Source organism: Harpia harpyja, chromosome 7 (assembly GCF_026419915.1).
Source record: "Harpia harpyja isolate bHarHar1 chromosome 7, bHarHar1 primary haplotype, whole genome shotgun sequence".
Lineage (NCBI taxonomy): Eukaryota > Metazoa > Chordata > Aves > Accipitriformes > Accipitridae > Harpia > Harpia harpyja.
This window is the reverse complement of record NC_068946.1, coordinates 49557782-49576388: the sequence shown is the minus strand read 5'-3', so window position 1 is coordinate 49576388 and position 18607 is coordinate 49557782. Positions and strand designations below refer to the sequence as shown.

General features: G+C 37.2%; 1 protein-coding gene across 3 annotated transcripts in view; it reads right to left on the bottom strand.

Annotated features, from left to right (window-relative positions):
- Positions 1–18607, bottom strand: part of MGAT5 (alpha-1,6-mannosylglycoprotein 6-beta-N-acetylglucosaminyltransferase) — a 139532-nt gene that overhangs the window by 94079 nt on the left and 26846 nt on the right. The window contains exon 1 of one of the 3 annotated variants that reach the window (XM_052792318.1): positions 11312–11423. The exons of the other annotated variants lie outside the window; for them this stretch is intronic. The gene's annotated coding sequence lies outside the window, so the exon portion shown is untranslated. Of the gene's footprint in view, positions 1–11311; positions 11424–18607 lie in introns of those variants that run through there. 3 annotated transcript variants of the gene reach the window in all.

Sequence of the window (18607 nt, the reverse complement as noted above, 5' to 3'; positions counted from 1 at the left end):
TAATCAGTAAGCAATTAACTTATTTCAATCGTTTGAGTCATAAATTTTAAGGCACCTCAAAACATTTTTGTTAATCTTAAAATAAACTTTAATCATTCACTTGTAATCAGTCCTATAAAAGACAAGGTTCATGATAGCATGTTCTGGAAGGCGCAGAAAGATGCCAGCAATGCCAATAATATTAACCCACATCTGCAAGTCCAAGGTCTAGGTGGGGCTTCCAACTGGTTGAAGGTGTACATATTCCCTATATACCCCACAGGCAGTCTCCATTCCCAGCACCTCAGGAAGAGGTAGCTGAAAAATCATGCAACTATACCAGGCTCATCTGGTAACAGATGTTTACGTACACTTTTGCTAACTGCACATTTTATAATTTAAGTTCCTTAGTATATAAAATAAATGCATAAAACCATTTCCTTAGCTGAATTATGGAGTCTTAGTTCTGCTCTTCCTTCTGCTGCTCAACTTTATTTTCAGCAACACTTCTGCCAACCCATTCTTTTCTTCTAGCTGACAGATGTCACTACGTCTTCTCTCTCACCACCCATCTACAGTTGAAACGGCACCATGTACTGTGCCTGAAGTGGCAATTTGGGATGCAATCCCATGAAGTGAGAAAAGCAGAACAACACTGGGTCACAATAGTAGAAGCAGGACAGATGGACTGAGGGAGAGTAAGAGTATAAATACTGCAGGTTTGGTTTTTTTTAGGTTGGGGGGGCATGTTTGCTTTTGTGCGTGTGCATGTAGTAGAAATTGTCAGGAGGTGGTGGGATGAAAGTTGAAGGAGAGAAAAGCAGCCTTTGATAAGATGCCATAAAACCAAGTAAATTTTCATCTTGAGCAAGCAGCTTGCCTTCATTTTCAAAAATACACTTCTCCACCTAGAAACAGTTTGGGTGGCAACCCCACCATAATTTCCCCATGTGGGTCTGTGGTTTCAGAGAACACCCCGAAATGTTGCCAGTTTTCTACCTAGCACACCATTTTCTGTAGTTTAGTCCCACAGAAATTAAACCATCCAATGTTCTTCCTTTCATGTTGTTTGCTTACCCTGATATTTCAGGGAGGAAAGAGCAAAAAAGGGAGGAAGGTTTACACAGAAGACAAAGTAGACACAGAAGAAAAATCCTTACGGATTGAAATCCTTATGGTTCAAATACTGCGTATCAATTAAAAACACTCCAGGCAATGCATTTAAGGCCATAATCACAAACTAACATGATCTTCTTTTAACAAAGTGTTTAGAAGTCAAAAACCTGAATGAATTTTAGGACTAGGAATAGGACTTCCCTGAACTTCAGAACACCAGAACTACTCCTGACCTTGAACAAACAAACAAAATTTACATTTTTACAGCCATTTACAGGCAAAGTCCAGGGTATATTAATACCCTTTGTCTTATTGCTGCATTAAAAGAAGATGCCCAAAATAGCATTTTCTCACTGAAAAACATTTTGGGATGTCAGCATACTGATCAAGAGATTTGGAAATAGTTACTTTTTTTTTTTTAGTTTGCAAGAAAGTAACTTACAGAGACTGAGATCCCCAGTCATCATCTACAACATCCCTATAATCAGTGAAAAAAGTATGCATGAGTCATGCTTTCATGCCTTCAAGAGTCCCCTGTAACTGAAAAAAACAACCTTTAAGTTACTTCATTAATTTTACTGAATTTTAAAGATAGGACTCATGGCCAGTAAGTTTTATCACACACATTTCTAATGTGAATACAAGTACATACCTGTTTGTCTTCCCCTCCTACCCTCAGTCAAAGGCTAATACATGACATCCTCTTATGTCATTCTCAATTTTACATTTGGCATTTGTCGTCTGAAAGGCATAAATATGGCACCTGCTGAGAAGCATAGTTTCATACTTTTCACATCACCTGGAAGTTCTCCAAAGCTATGAGCAAAACATCTTTGGTTCTTACACAGCAATCCCGCGCGTGGAACTTGGTTTCTGGTAATTCTCTCCTGTCTCTTTAGGACACAGTATAACCATAGTACCAAGAGTTACAAACATCACTATGAACTTATTCAGAAAACTTTATTTTTAATGAATAATAAAATTAACTTCAGCTTATAATCAAAGCAATCAAATTACTTAGCACTCCAAGAAGAAATAAGTTTATTATATAGAAATTGGATCTATTAGCTCATTTCTTGCATCAAGCAGATACTCCGGGCTCCAGTCTCATCCACTGCTATTAACCACAAATCAGTCTGTTACATCACATCTTGCAGTCTGTCCAAGAGAAAAAACAAGTAACTCTCAACAGCAGCTCTGTCCAACTCACAGAGGAAAGTCAAAAAGTTCTTTGTATTCAGCAAGAAAGCTCTCATCAATGTGGATGCCCAACTATCATCCCTTGTCAACTTGATGGTCAACATACTAAATGTAGTCTTTGGCAATTGTGCTGGACCCCAGACAGACAGCCAAAAATAAAGTACAAGATTTAAGGAAAGATCCAAACATGTTCATGCTCAAAATAGTCACTACACCTTACTGAAAAAGTTTTTCAAAAGTTTAGGTACACCTGTGTAAAAAAATTAACTTCCTTGAATTTCTTATCATTTGCTGGAGATGGTCGATAATCAAAATAAAAAGAAATTCTCATTAAATTGGTTTAAATAAATTGTCACTACAGGATTCTACATCTGAACTTTCTGTAAAGGACAAATGCCAGTGGAAAAAGATAGAAGAGTCAAGTTAAAATACAGGAAAAGCAGAAAGAAATACATAGGAAATTAGTATGTGTATGCTATTATCAGATCATAGGGAGGGAAGAAAACCCCAACTATCTAAGCTGAACATTAAATAAGTCTTCAGAAATATTTATTTCTTGTTGCTTTAGAATATCCTGAACCTGGGTCAAAGCATAACATTTCTTCCAATGGCTTTGTTCTTGGCAAGCATTTTGAATGCATTCCAGCTTATGTGGCTAGACAAACGGCTGAAAATACAAGCTGCATCTCCAAAGCACAAAACTTAATGGAATTAAAATTTCAACACAGTCACCTGTTTGAAAGCAACAATGCTGCTGATTATTCCACTGCTCTAGTTTCTGCATTTAAATCCTTCTCTAATATTGAAAAGGATGAAACTGCAATTTGCTTCACATCTAATTTGAAAGTTAGTAGGACAGCAAAATACTTTAGCCTACTTCCTGCATCACCTGTATATATACTGTTGACAAATACAACATTTATCAACAGCTGGTACCACCAAAGATTAGAAGAGCACTTTCATTTAAATTAAAGCTGTTAATGTTTCTTATGTCTCTTCATAAGTAGCAACAATTTGTCACACAGAGATCAGCTTTGCATAACATTAAACAAGACAATCCATCCCATCCTAACTGATGGGTGACTATAGTGTTAACTGGGTCAGCAACAGCACCAAAGCTACACAGCTCACTTTGTTAAACTGTAACAACCTCTTATTGCAAACATAGCATTCCCACTGTCAAAATGCTTGAAGGGACATACATGTAGTTCTGTACATGTCCAATAAAGCCCAGTTAGAAACCTACAGTCACACAAGACACAACTTCAAAGCAACAGTAGGGCTTGAAAGTAATGCTTTTCCTCCAAAAGCGCAGGACCAGCTGCCTTAATGGAAGGGAGCCACTGAGCAACTGTGAGAAGAAGCATTAGCCAAAAGTTTTGATACCTACGCAGTTCTGATCCATCCAGCCATAAGCAAATAGTAATAATTTGAGCCTTCACATAAAACTTCTCTGCACATGATTCTCACAAGGCTGCTATGAATTTTAAAGCTTTACCATAAACTACAACAAATATCGAACAACTTGGCCGCAACCACAACAGTATTTTCAAAGGAGAGCCAGTACCAGGCCAAGCATGACCACATTCTAACCTGTCACCTATTCTATTATAACCTCTGTGCTGCTAGAAGGCCATCAGTTTTCCAGTTATCTATATGACCTAATGAATTATACAAGCTTCCTTTGCAAACCTGTAAGCTGTACTTAGTATATCGTAGGGCACAACTTATGAACTATTTTGAGTAGGTGGAAAACAGCCTCCCCTCTTTCACCATCCATAGACAGCTGGAGAACAACTTTTACTGGCAAACTCTTGAGGAATAGCTCTGTTTCAGCTGTAGCCCTTAAAAAGCTAAATGGGAAAAAAAAAAAAAAGTGAAGCATAGAAAACAGCCAGCATAGGCAGCATTAAGGAAAGTGAATCAGCAATATCACTTTGTAATTTCTCTCTAGACTACTGCTAGGCAGGGAGAGGCAGGATGACACACAACCTTCCCCCCCAATTCAGGAAACAGTATAAAAAAGCCCTAGCAAGCAACAAAAGTTTCCAAGCTGATGATCTGCACAGCGTAGTACTAAAGGATGGATGCAGAACCCCATAAGCTCTCTTCATTGCTTATACCCCATCATTCACAACAATGTTGCTCTTTTTAGCCTTTCTCACTCCCAAGTTTTCAGGTCCTCTAGATAGCTATAATCTACTATTACTTGAGAAAGCTATTTCATCTGCTAATTCTGGTTCACAGTGCAGTAATGGTTTGGGTAATGAACTTTCTTTAATGTCTTTTTATAAATCATCCAAATTACCAGAAAGGCCTCCTTTCCAAAGCATGTTTTGCCGAGGGTATTGTCAATACACCTTGTTCAAGGTTTAGTAGCAAAAGTAGCTTCATTTTCAGTGCTGAAAGCAAACCTTTATTCCTCCTGCAGTGCAGTTCCAAAGTAAATGTAAACATTTTGGCTAATTTAATTATTTACAATATCGAATGCTTGAGTGGTCATGAGTTTCCTCTTCCTTCTCAAAGTTCTAGGTAGAATTTACACAAGAAAGTTATCCTTAAATAAACCAGGAAATGAAGCCTGAAGTCTGCCTTTAATAGACATAAAATCACACCTTAGGTCTTGAAATCTCTATTTACACTAGCAAGTACCACAGTAGAACAGGACCATATCCGCAAAACAAAACAATAGGTTTTGAGGACCTGACATTCATACGACAGGCATTTCAGCTCAGGGGTGTGGGGGTCAATACTGGGAGGACAGTGCTGTGGACTGTATCTAGTCTGGTCTTAACAACTAAATACCAACAGTTCGAGGACATTACTGGCATTCCTGGAATATTTTCATTAAAGAGGAATTCAGTTTGTGATCTCTGAGTACTCCACTATATAAACCAAAGTGTTATTAGCAGGGTTACCAATTCACTTTAAAAAGCATGTCTCATAGAAACCTATGTTTGAAAACATGCTAAACTACTCTGAACTACCAAACTCATTCATACCAGACACACTCATCACAGAAATTGCCAAGGAAATAAACTCATAAATCAAATACCTGCAGTTATTCTCTCAAGTACCATAACACAATTTGTAACATTAATGGATGAAAAGATATACAAAACCCCCTATCCCTTCCCTTTACATGTATTTTGGTTATAGACTGGCACACAACTGCAGATTTACTAAGACAGAACATACATGAAACCAGAGTTCAGCTTATGTTTGAGTGAGCTGTAACTATATCAAAAAGTGTTTCTTGAATTCCTGCAGCATGGTAACATGCTAAGACTGCCCAGACCATGTACAATCCATTTTACAGCCATGTAACCATTGTAACAAAATGCAAATACTTCAAAGAAGAGTAGCAATTTATTTTTCTGCATTTTATTTTTTCACCATCTCTTCTGATTCCATGTCTTTCCTTACTGTGCTAGCAGGGGCCTTCTGAGCCAGCTACTCATCTACAGAAAGCTTGTAGAAATTTCAGCATCAGTTTGACTGAAATTCCAAAGGGAATTCGAAGTTATGAAGGACAAAATTGGATGACTGAAAAAGCCTTTTTTCATTGGGAAATTAGACTAGAAAAATCAAAGCGGCAGAAATTTTGTATTCACACATTTTAGGTGTAAGTTTACAGATAAATATCATCAATAGGAACAAAACTCAGGCCTTCCTTTTAATTTTGAACAAGAATTTGCAAATGGCATCAGCATTTCATTGATGCAGTAATCGATGAAATTGCAGAATAGCAGATATGAGAAGAAAGTTGCAGTGAAAACAATGGTTAGTAAGAAGGGGGGAAACCAGCTTGAAAATCTGAGGCAGGGGAATCACTATAAGAAAGACTAAGTATTGAGCTAGTTAAGAAGCTGAAAGGTGAGGCAGAACAACAAATGCCCTGAGTGAGGAGATGAGGTAACAAAACATTTCAATGCAAGTCTACGAGAGAGTAAAAAAAATGAAGGTTAAGCTGATTAAAACATACTAGAACGAGCAGCCTGATAGACGAGGGCTAAACAAACTGAATGGCTGAATACACTGGGTCACCCAAGACCAAGGAAGCATATCAAAGAACATTAAATAATACTAAATCTATATTATGAGTGATATGCCAACAGACACAAAGGAGATTACAAGTGCAACTGGTAATGCCTAACTAATAAGTTTTCATATACAAACAGGACTGTAACTATTGATACAAGAAACAGTTTGCTTGTCAAAAGTTATCGGTATTTCCTGATAAGCTGCTAAAGCTTTCACCTCAAGCGAGGAATAGGTAGAGTTTTTCATTTGTGAGAAAGCCATGAACAGTGATTACAACTTCCTATTTCATGACCTTCCTTAAATAAATTATCCAAGGTAACGGGAAACCCCTTCAGACCTACTATTCCTCAATATTACTGTTAGTCTTATCAATATATCAACTTTACAAAAAAAATTAAATTCTCATAGGGTCAGATCTGTATGCAATTTATCTTCTAAACACTTGCATTGATTTACACCATAAGGATCTGGCCCTTAGCATGTAAGATCTGCTCCACTACACGTATATACATTCACAAGTTATAATTGTTTCTACAGCTCTCAGTAGTCATCAGGGACAAAACATAATGTTATCTTTGCATAAGACATTATGGGTCTATGTTAAGGTTGCTGCACAGGCAGTAAGAGGGTGCTGGAGACAGTGATAGGAAATAAAACCACAGACACTGCAAGAATGTATTCAAGATTTACATGCAGGATTATAAAAATGTTTGGTATAAATTACATTTTAAGCATTTACATCTGGGAACTCCAAGGTCTAGGGTCACGTTAATTACTTAAATAAATTGGTGAACATTAACTCCTTCCATGTGGTCAGTGACAATTCAGAGTTCCTTTAAACTTATGTTTTGCAAAACTCTAAGTAATACTTTCAAATGTTCCAAAACAGCCACCCTCTTCAACACATTTTACACACAGAGTCACATAGGCAGAGATACTCGGAAACACTGTACGCCCACATATCTAACCACAGGTGACAGAAGAGACAGAACTAACCAACCCTTATAGACTTTGGCAATTTCCATGTTCATTTTGAGAATAAATTCCCCTCGGTGGTTGGACAATGCATAATTAATTACATTTATTGATACTGAGTTTAGGCTACTAGTCGAGTAGTCTCACATTAAGTATTGCACAACAGTGTCAAGAGGGTTTTTTTGATACTGAAAACTCTAAAGATAGCCAAAAAAGAACATGTTTTTAAAACCACCCTTGTGCACAGTTGCAGTTTAGGAAGTACAGAGTAAGCGAAGTTTTCTACAGAACAAATCAGCTGGCTGCTCTGTTTCTGTTACTAGCACAACACTGTCTTCCAGCCTATGTACTGCTGTCGAAGTTTGTATGCATTCACTTTATCAGGCTTTCAAATTCTACTTTGCTAACAACAAAATCTGCTTTCTGAAGGTTAGTAAACATACTTCATCACAAGCAGCAAAGCTTTCGTATCCCATACTGGGAATCATCCATACCGTTATGTTCTAACAGGTGGCTGCGTAGTGAGTGTCAAGCAAAGAAACACTTACTTGCATAACATCCTTTCTGCATTTTTATATAAGCACAAACCAAGCAGCACATTCTGCTAGGAACAGAATGATTTTGGTGCATATCAGATTTAAATCATACTTGAGGAAGAAATCTGAAAAATATCTCATCCGTTCCCTCTTCCCCTTTGCTTATATGCCATCTAAACTTCAAACTCCAACAAAAGAACAAGCCACCCAATACTTGTTTTACAAATGCAACAAGTTGTTTGAGTCTGGCTGAAAGCACAAGGTTCCAGTTTGCTACTTGTGGAGCCTCAACCAGAGCTCTGCTTTGGCTTGCAAAGGAGTCAATGCTAAGCACTGAGAAGCAAACCCCATCTTGTCATGCCATTATCTTAATCAATAAACTGAAGTAAACTGAGGACTATAAAACAGAGAAAGCTTCTACCAGGTTGACCAAGAGAAAAGATATCAGCCAAACATATCTGTGTCGTTAAACAAAGGCTTTTTCCAACGGACACAGTCAATGCTTTTAGGTGACTTGTAACCTGCACAGTACTCAATGCACTGGCTGCAGTAGCTCATTGTGATTTATGATTGCAAACCAGAGGTCACTGAAGTTAAGAAGGTATGGCTTGTTGGGGTCTAATACGGGTCGAGTTTCACTTACAATAGTTGCCCCAGTTAATGACAGAGCAACTGACTGCAGGTGTACCCAAATAAACGTTTTTGTACCTAGTTCCCAATCTAGGTAATGTAAAAATCCAAAATGCCCATTACTAGCCTCACTCAGTTTGCAGTACAGTGGAAAAAAATGGACTGGCAAGTCTGATTGGCTTCTATTTCCCAGTACTAGGAGGAAGACCATACAGGTGAGATTTAAATTGCAAAAGAACACAACAGTCCTCAAAAAACCCCTTGCAACTCCACTCAGGTTCCATGGCCAAGGAGGAAACACAGGAAAATCCCCCCAGCTAGAAGGTTTTGTGGTGGGAGTGGGGCAGAGTATTCTTTCTTCCTTCATTTCATGAAGCTTCAAGTAACACGGTGCTACCATGGACCAGCATGTATCATCTGCATTTTGTTATCACATCCCCATGCTTTCTCATGATCTCCACCCTGCTGGTCCACAAGGAGGAAACCCTCCAGTGTCGGACCACCTTCCTCACCCCCCCCCCCCTTCCCGCAGCAGTAAGGTGCCACAAAAGGGATGGGAAAGCATGTAAAGCATTAAAGGCAAACATTACAAATACCATGGGCAGAAACATTTGTTCCTGATGCCTTGAAGGCTCCTCCTACCAATTTCCTCTAAGCACCAGTTTGTATATAGTGTCCCTTAAATTATTTTATGCTACTAAATGCACTGTGCCTCCATCATATTATGGCCTAGTTCCTTGATATTTTCCAATTAAAACAGGATGAAAAATCACTTTTCAAACACTTTTTTTTCTCTGCATGGTAATGAAAAAATAGATAGGTATTTTCCCCCACTTCAGTTGACATTTTAGTCTTTTGAGGGGATAGGGAGAATTATTACTTATTTTTTTTTCACACTTTCAAAACAAAGGACGAAATCTGATCTAGAGCAATGGTAATTCTCATTATTTAGTTTTTGAGTATTATAATGTACTAGATGTAAAACTTCATAAAAACCCATTTCATTCTCCACTGAAGGCCAGCCATCTCTGACGCAACTCTCAACAATCAAACAGGAACACTTTCATTGCTTTAGAATAAGAAGTTTAATGGGGAGAAAAGCATTGAGATTATTTTTGACAAACATGCACAACATGAGACAAACAACTTGTGCAAGTGTATATAGAGATTTAAAAAAAATACAGGACTTTTTGTAAAATGTGCTTTACAAAAATACAGAAGAAAACCACCTTTAAGACTGCATGATAATGAAAAGATAACCTGGTAGATTGACATTTTTTGCCACCTTAGTTGACATTTCAGTCTTTTCAGAGGAAAGGGAGAAGAGAGGAGGGGGAGTTTGAAGGACAAAGTAGGAACTAAGAATAACAAAGATCTAACATTAGGAGTGAGTGACGGATAAATGCCTAAAAAGTTTCATGAACAAAACTGAAGTACATTGCAAATAAACATCAGGGAGATTAAAAATGCAAACCAGCAAGCAAGCCTTAGAAAAGTGTCAGCAAAACCACTAACAAAAAACCTCCCCACACTACAGCCAACTCCAAGAAACCCGTTTTCAAAGAACAAGAGCAGATAGTTTTTCCCTTTCAAAAAGAGAAAGGTGCCAAGACATCCCACAATTTTTATTCAAGAACCTTGACAAGAATTCATTTTTAAACTTAGTGTTGCGTAACTACAAAAAAAAAAAGTCATCCACTGAATTCAATTTATTTTAAATAAAAATATATTCGCTAACATTTCTTATTTTTCTTCCTCCACTGAATTTTTTTATTTCAATATGGCAAGAAAGTTTCAGAAGATCAGGTTTGGAAAGAATATTAAATTAAATACCTGTTGTGCAGTATTTCAAGAAAAGCCATTAAAAGGGACTGGCTAAAACAAAACAAACCCAAACCAAAAATAGAATTGAGGCAAGGAAGAAAAGCAGCAATGCCTAAGTTTCAACAGATCGCATAATCTTATGTACCACTTACAATGAAAATGGAATTAAAAGAAACAAAAGGAATAATAAAATTTGTAAGAAGATATGGCTGGTTACAAATTCCAGTGAAACAGATAATCCATTCATCTCCATCTGACCTAAGCTTCCAGTTAAAACAGGAGGGAGAAACTAGCTTATCTAACAGTATTGTTTAAAGGCTAAACAGTTAAGATGTTTTGAGTCAATATGTAAGATGAATGGAAACAGCACAAAACTCAAGTAACATATATGCAAAAAATAAAATAAAAAAAAAACAAATAAAATGTGATTCCTGTGAATCACAAAAACCCCACAACTCTGACCACATTTTTCACAAGTCAAGTTGCAATTCTTATGTATTTTTCTGTCTGGAAAGTTAAATTCTAGGTACCTAAATGTATCAAACTGTACAATACAGCATAGATTGTAGAACAACAAAAGAAAAAAAGAAAGGACAAGAAATTACCACAATTGCTATCTCCTAAGTGGTTGGATTTCGCTGGAGTACACAAGTGAACTTGTCATATTGTACACACGGGATTTTTAGAGTTAGACCTACCCCTCCAGACTAGCATTTGCATTATGGTAAATCCTACATATGGATTAGGAGACTTTGGCTTGTCATATGACAGTACCAAGGACAAAGATATGTCTTGTGCCCGGCAACAAAACCATGCAAAAACAGATGATAAGAACGAGCAGATGGACTGGAAACAAAAAGAACCAAAGCTTAGGAAGTAGTGCTAACAAGACTGGAAGTCTCACATCCTTTTTTTCCCTGTAGACATCACAGCAAAGCAGAGTTTTCAGAAGAGATCTGAGGAGAACAGTGAAGTTGTTTTGCCGAGATTAAAGAGAGAATTCCTACCTGTGTTAGGGAGGAAGAAGGGAGAAAGCCAAAAGACACTTTTTAAAGAGTCTCTGTCTGATAGGAAAGTCTAATGTGGGTAGCACATGGCCCAGGTGGAGGTAGGAAGCAAGCCCTCATTGCTGAATAGGATTGGGAGACTGTGAAAGTAAAGAGAAGATTATGTTTCAGTGGGGAGGAGTGGAAGAAAGGATGGGTAAGGGGAACACAGCCAAACAGTATGTATGTACGGGAAAATACAGAACTTAAGAGACCTGTCAGCACAGCAAGGCTACACTTGTGAAAGCCAGAGAAAAATCATGTCATGCTAAATTCAGATTAGAAAGGGGTGTTTGCCTGTTAAAACAATTATGTTATACGACAGGATGAAAATGGCCATACCTCACAGGAAGTATGTCAAAACTCTGCAAGACTCAGGCTTTTTTTTTTTTTTTTTTTTTTAATGTCCTCACATTCAGAATTTGGAAGGAGAGGCTGATACTGTGGGTAAGAAGGACTGGGAATGGAGGTGAAAATGGTTTCAAGAACATGGTTTGATTTATTAGCTTAATGGAGGCTTATTGTGCAATATAAAAATTACATGCAAGAATATGTCATTGCAAAAAAAAATACTCATTTACACTTTTTATTATTAAATAAAAAAAGCTATGTTACTATCCACATTTAATCACTATGACTATTAAGGACTGAGAACAAATTCTGAGTATCTGCCAACACCAACATTTTCCTTTACTACAGAAGTGTGCCTTAAATGGAAGTAACACACGAAGAAAAATAAGGGGGATTTTGTCAGTCATGCCAGATGACTGTCAATAAAAAAATGCTCAGAATTTCTTAACAGATTCTAAAATATATTTTCTTCTAAGTTTTAAAGAATAGATGCCTCAGAGGTGTAACTACAGAAGTGTTGTTGGGTTTTTTTTTTTTAGAGTTCTTTTTTCATTTATCGTTAAGAACTTTTAAAGAACAGAAGGCCCTTTTCCTGAATTTTAATGTACCAAATAGGTTCAAGAATCCCACAGAAATCCTTCACGTTATGCAAAGTACTGTCCTTGAAAGTTTTTGTTGTTTCTGCCCTTTAGCCCACAACATTAGGACTTGTTAACTGAGAACTATATGGCAAGCCCTAAAAAAAAATTCCCTTTAATTACAGCAACTGTCAACAGCACAGCAAAAATCAAGAATTTTAAAGAAATCGCAATAAAGATGCAAAGAAGCGTCTAAGAGATTTATGAACACGCCCAAATACACAACTCCCACTGCACTTAATGAGACACTCCTGAGTACTCCTGTAGGTGTCTGAACACCTTCTACAAATCAGACTCTAAGGATATGTCTGAGCATACTTCACACCTGTAGTCCTCATCAATGTCAACTTGGTATTGTGGGCTTTTGGCACCTCTAACAAAACCCACACATTTAAGTCACTTCTGATTATCTCCATCTGTGCACATTTATTCTTGTATAAAAGTATCTCATCTCTGTTTACAGTTTAAACCACAAGCCTGGACCTTGGGCTCACACATAGAGACAGGAATACTAACAACAATTTATAAAGGAGTAGAGGTGAGATCTGAATTTTTCAACACCAGCTTTTTCTCCGCGCCCCCCCCCCCTTCTTAATGTACTAAAGGGGAAAAATATTAAAAAAAAACTAAGAAAAGAAAATAAAATTTTTTTAGGATTTGAAATATTATACTTGCTACATTTGGAAAGTCAATTCAAATCACAGCTGTAACTCAAGAATTCATAAAAATAAGAACATTTCTTGAGACTTGAGAACTGTTACTGAAAGTTATCTTTTCAACAACTTCTCATGATTTGCTTAAACACTGAAAAGCTGAGAGGACCCACATTTTAAGCTTTACATATTCCCCATTATCCTCATAACAAGGAATCATAGTTTACTGCTCTGCTTTTTATATTGTATCAGTTTTCTACCTGAATTTAGGATATTTTTAATAGTCTTATATTTTTATGTTATGAATATAAATACATTCATAATATATATTCTTTCTATATATATGAATACAAATGAATGCAAAAATAGTTCTAATACAGACTAACATCCCAAAAGAATGAAGAAGAATCTGAGGAGAAAGGAAATATATACGTGATAAAAGTCACAGGAAGTCAATTTCCATCACTTGTCTTTTGAGAGGGTGGTCAAAAGCCGTTTAATTTTGGTATTCAGGAAAACTTCATCAGTTCAAGGACTATCTATTCCGATAAAAAGTGTATATAATTAGTAAATTCTTTCTTGGCATCATCTTCAGAACATTCATATTAACAGATGGAATAAAAATGTGGCTCATAGGCAGGACAGACTGACCTTTTAGGACAGGACTCATTTAACCCACGAGCAGATGGGACAGCGTACTTCAGGAACACTGCAAATTTCTGTCACCAGTTAATTCAGTAAAAGTTTGTCTGGGTCAGTCACACACACCTGAAGACCTAACAGTGTTATAACTTCCTCAAGTCCTGCAGACTCTTAATAAATTCAATAAAATATAGATATTACAGCCAGGACTTCTTCACCAAAATGCTAGTAAGCTGCCCCTGCAGGAGAATTAGTTGCTACTTCTACAGTTAACATCATTGAGAAACATGGCCTTCTTGAAAACAGGACAAGACTGATAAATGATAAAGATCCTGCAGGGGCTGCTCGAGGCAGAGACTGCTGTTTAGTTCTCTTGAAACTCATTAGCATTGCACAGCTGATGCCACACAGTGACAATGACAGCCCCGAGGGATCTGACACAGGTTGCAGTCAAGGTAAGAAGAAAAAGATTAGAAGACAAACTTTAAAAAACATTTGACACTTTGCAAACTGAAGCAGATTTAGTTAACAGTAGAAGCAGGTGAATGGGTTATCACTGAAAGGGTTGTCAAGCATTGGAACAGGCTGCCCAGGAAAGTGGTCAAGTCACCACCCCTGGAGGTATTTAAAAGATGTGTAGATGTGGTACTTAGGGACATGATTTAGTGGTGGACTTGGCAGTGTCAGGTTTACAGTGGGACTCGATGGTCTTAAGGGTCTTTTCCAACCTAAGTGATTCTATGATTCTCCTGGTGACTTCTCCGACAGGTCTGCTTCTGAGGGTTGGATGCATGTTACAGTGAGCCTCCAGAAGAACTGTACCAAGATTAGCTTTCTTCGGAGATGCCAGAAAATTAGAAGTGAAGAGGTGGCTTGACTACTTGCATGTTAGGTGAAGGAGGCTATTTTCACTTTGAAGAAGTTATAAAAGCTCCCAATTACTTCAAGAGGACACAGTGCTATCCACACTGTTTAGATATGAATTCTAGTCTGTGTGCTCAGAGTATTAGCTAGCAATACACTCTTGGTAAGGAATCAGAAAATACTATTATCCCTTACCACCATCAGTCCTGATAAATATGGTGGTCACACACTTAGAAGTTAGCGTGAGGAGTCAGAGCTCACGGGTGCTTTCTGTTGCGCTCCAACCAATACACGCTGTGACCACATCGGCCAGTCTTACTCTTCTGGTTCACAAAACTAGCAGACTGGCTACCCACAGCTCACTAATATGAAAACTATCCTTCAGTGCATTCTGTCAAAGAATATAAAACAAAACTAGAAAGCTACCCAGAAGTGCAAAACATTATTTTGAAGTACAAAGAATTATGTATATGCACAGTTGATTTCTGTAGCATGAAAAATTAATCGGGGTTTTTGGGGGGTTTTTTTGGTTTTTTTTGTTTTGGGTTTGTTTTTTTTTTTCAGTAATTCATTTGATCTTGGATAGGGAATTATCAATGCTGGGTGTTCAGGGACAGGAAGAAAGAAAAAGAAGTATAGCTGGTACCAAGTAACAGACTCAGTCTAAAACAGTTAGAAGCTGGTCTAAGGAAAAGGATTATACCATTTAAAAAACAAAACAAAACAACAAAAAAAACCATCATGGCTTGCAGCAATTTAAGAAGGAATGATTTCCGTCATTCAGAAATCCATCTTAATGATGCTACTCAACTTAAAAAAGTGCATTTGTTTACAGTACTGAGAAAATAAAGACTACTAAAAAAAAATCATCTCCGCTCACGCATTTTTGTTTCTTTTTTTAAGTAATGAAAATAGCAGACAGTTTCATTTAGGAAAATAAAACATAATACATTGAGTGATTACACTGATAACACTTGAGAGGAAGAACCCACCATTGAATGCACTTCAGTCTCTTTATAAAAGAGCATTAGCAATGTACTACTTTGCAGCAGTGGAAGAAAAAGTATGACCCAATAGCAGCATCTCTCTCTTAACATCTATGTTTTCAGCATTATGCCTGATCTCTCCATCATCCTTTAACTCCTACTGCAATGCCTGGTAATGACCCATTGTTACAGCCTTGCAAAGTGACTGAGCAAATCTTTAAATTTCTTTTTTTTTTTTAAATAAGATCAGAAAGAAAATACATTAACTCTCTTCAACTTCTTTAAAACTCATTCATTTGGCTGAACATAGACAAAGTGTTTCACACCACAAAAACTGTGCTTGTTTTCAAACACCTGTTGGAGTGGTAATTTACATAAAAGCAAGACCATTTTTGACAGTGTAGGATTTCGTATCCAGTTTTTAAAATGGCAGTTGGTCTTTCTCTCCCCTTGCCCCTTTTAAGTATTTAATTGCCTTAGCCTACTGATACACTGAGCCACTTAAGAATCATTACATAAGTCCTAAGCAACACACATTGATTACATCTACTTTAAGATTTAATATTAAAATATAACAAGGATTTTTATCTGTATTCTGATTTTAGACTTAGATCACATGTTTTTCTCCACTGCTGTAAAGGTTTTATTTGGTTTTGTGAGGGATTGATTTAATTATTTTTGAAGTAAGTCTATCAAACAATTCACATAAATACTACAAGCTTTGTGATAGTACTCACAGACTCAGACATTCCAGTATGTATTTGGAATACACAAAAAGCACTCAGAGGACTAATGGTCTTTATGATAGCTTTTACATTCAAATTTGTTTTAAAAAATTATCTTAAAAGCATCTTGTCTTGTCATGAGGCACCATCGAGAAGAGTCTGGCCCTGTTTTCTTTACACCCTCCAATCTGAGATTTATAAACATTAATAAGATTCCCCCAGGGCTTCCCTTCTCCAGGCTAAACAGTCTCAGCTCTCTCAGCCTCTCTTCCCACGCCAGATGCTCCAGTCCCTTAACAGGTATAACCCCTCCAGTCAAAAGTTAAGTAGGTAAGGCAACTCATTTTGACAGACTTGAAAACCATTCTGTTGTCGTTTAAGCCCAGCCGGTAACTAACCACGCAGCTGTTCGCTCACTCCCCCGCTCCCAGTGGGATGGGGACAAGAATCGGGAAAAAAACAAGTAAAACTCATGGGCTGAGATAAGAACGATTTAGTAACTAAAGTAAAATAAAATTGAATAGTAATAATAATGATAATAAAATATAATAACAAGAATAATAATTGTAATGAAAAGGAATATAATAAAATAATTTAAAAAATAATAAAACCCAAGAAAAGACAAGTGATGCACAATGCAACTGCTCACCACCCACTGCCCAATGCCCAAGCAGCGATTCGCCCCTCCCGGCCAACTTCTGCCAGTTTATATACCAAGCCTGACATTCTATAGTATGGAATATCCCTTGGGCTAGTTTGAGTCAGCTGTCCTGGCTATGGTCCCTCCCAGCTTTTTGTGCACTTGCTTGCTGGCAGAGCATGGGAAACTGAACAATCCTTAACTTAGGATAAGCACTACTTAGCAACAACGAAAACATCAGTGTGTTATCAACATTATTCTCACACTAAATCCTAAACACAGCACCAGCCACTAAGAAGAAAATTAACTCTATCCCAGCTGAAACCAGGACACACTCAAACCTTAACACTTCAAATCAGCCACACCATCCAAAATGGTGTACATGAACATGGATATTCTAGAAGTACCCATGAACATGGATATTCTAGAAGTACCCATAAACATTGCGGAACCAATTTAGTTAATACTCCTGCTAGCATGGTGCCATCTGTGAAAAACCAAATACTATTCTTAACATTGAAATGGTACTTAAATACACTATAACATGAAATGCTAAGCATAAAATGCCTCAGGGTTTGAGGACAATTTACAGTTTCAACTGTGTTGTTAACTGTGAAGGTGTTTTAAAAAACAATAGGTATTTTAATGCTGCTCATGTTTATTTGAAGCATTATATTGTTACTACCATAAGCATACATTGCCCATCTCAGAAGCCTTGATTTGCTGTAAGTGAAATATTTTAAGACAATTTTAAATACCAAAGAACAACATTAATATTAGTCTGTATGTAACTGGACTCAGTAACACCAGCTGCAGTCAACATCAACCCAAGTGAGAAAATACACATTGCAGACACAGTCCAAGGTACCACGCTGGCATATTGTACAGACTTTTAAAGGCTTACTAAAACTTCAAAGAATAAATAAGTAAGTTTCATGCTTCAAATATCTATTCCAAGCATCTTATTTGGATTACACACAGTTGGCTTTTACTAACAACCCATACAGATAAAGAATTTTGGAGCCAGTAGCAGAATTCTTGCCACCATTTACTAGAAAAAGCCATTAAAACCTTGCAAAACCTTTTTTTTTTTTTTTGCAAGCAACAAGCATCTCTTCATCAACACAATTTCTACCAAGCATCAGATGAAAGCAAATGTATTTTGGCCACAAACCTTGTCTGCATTTAGCCAAGTAAACGACACAAGTCTTTTGAAATTGCTTTGAAAGAACTGTATCCCCAGTATGAAAGAAAGGATATAGACATTACTCCACTAAACAGCTTTTCGTAATTACAGTATTTTATCAATGAAATTTTATGCAGGTTACTACAAAGCCCATTCTGTCTCCCAGACATTCCCAAAATACATTGCACAGTATCATTAAGCAAGTGTGTGAAAAGCATCTACTTTCATCCTAAGCAATTAAAGACAAGTTTGGTCAATTCTTGTATTTAAGCTTAGGTGTACTGTGTTCTGTTGTTGCCCTGCTTCAGCTCCCTTTCTGAACAGCAGTCATCCCATTGACTTCTTTTCAATAGTACCTTCTTTCAGGTACCTGCATCCTCAGAGAAGGATACTGGTTTTCCTGTGTTGCCTTGTGAGTAAGACTTCAAAATTGTGCTTTAAAATGTCTGTTCCCAAGTATCCATACAACTATGCACTCTTCAGGAATATGCTGAAAATGAGTAGAACTTGACTAGCAGCTCTTAAAACAGACAGAAGTCTCCCCTAACGTAATGAATGTGCTTAATCCCATG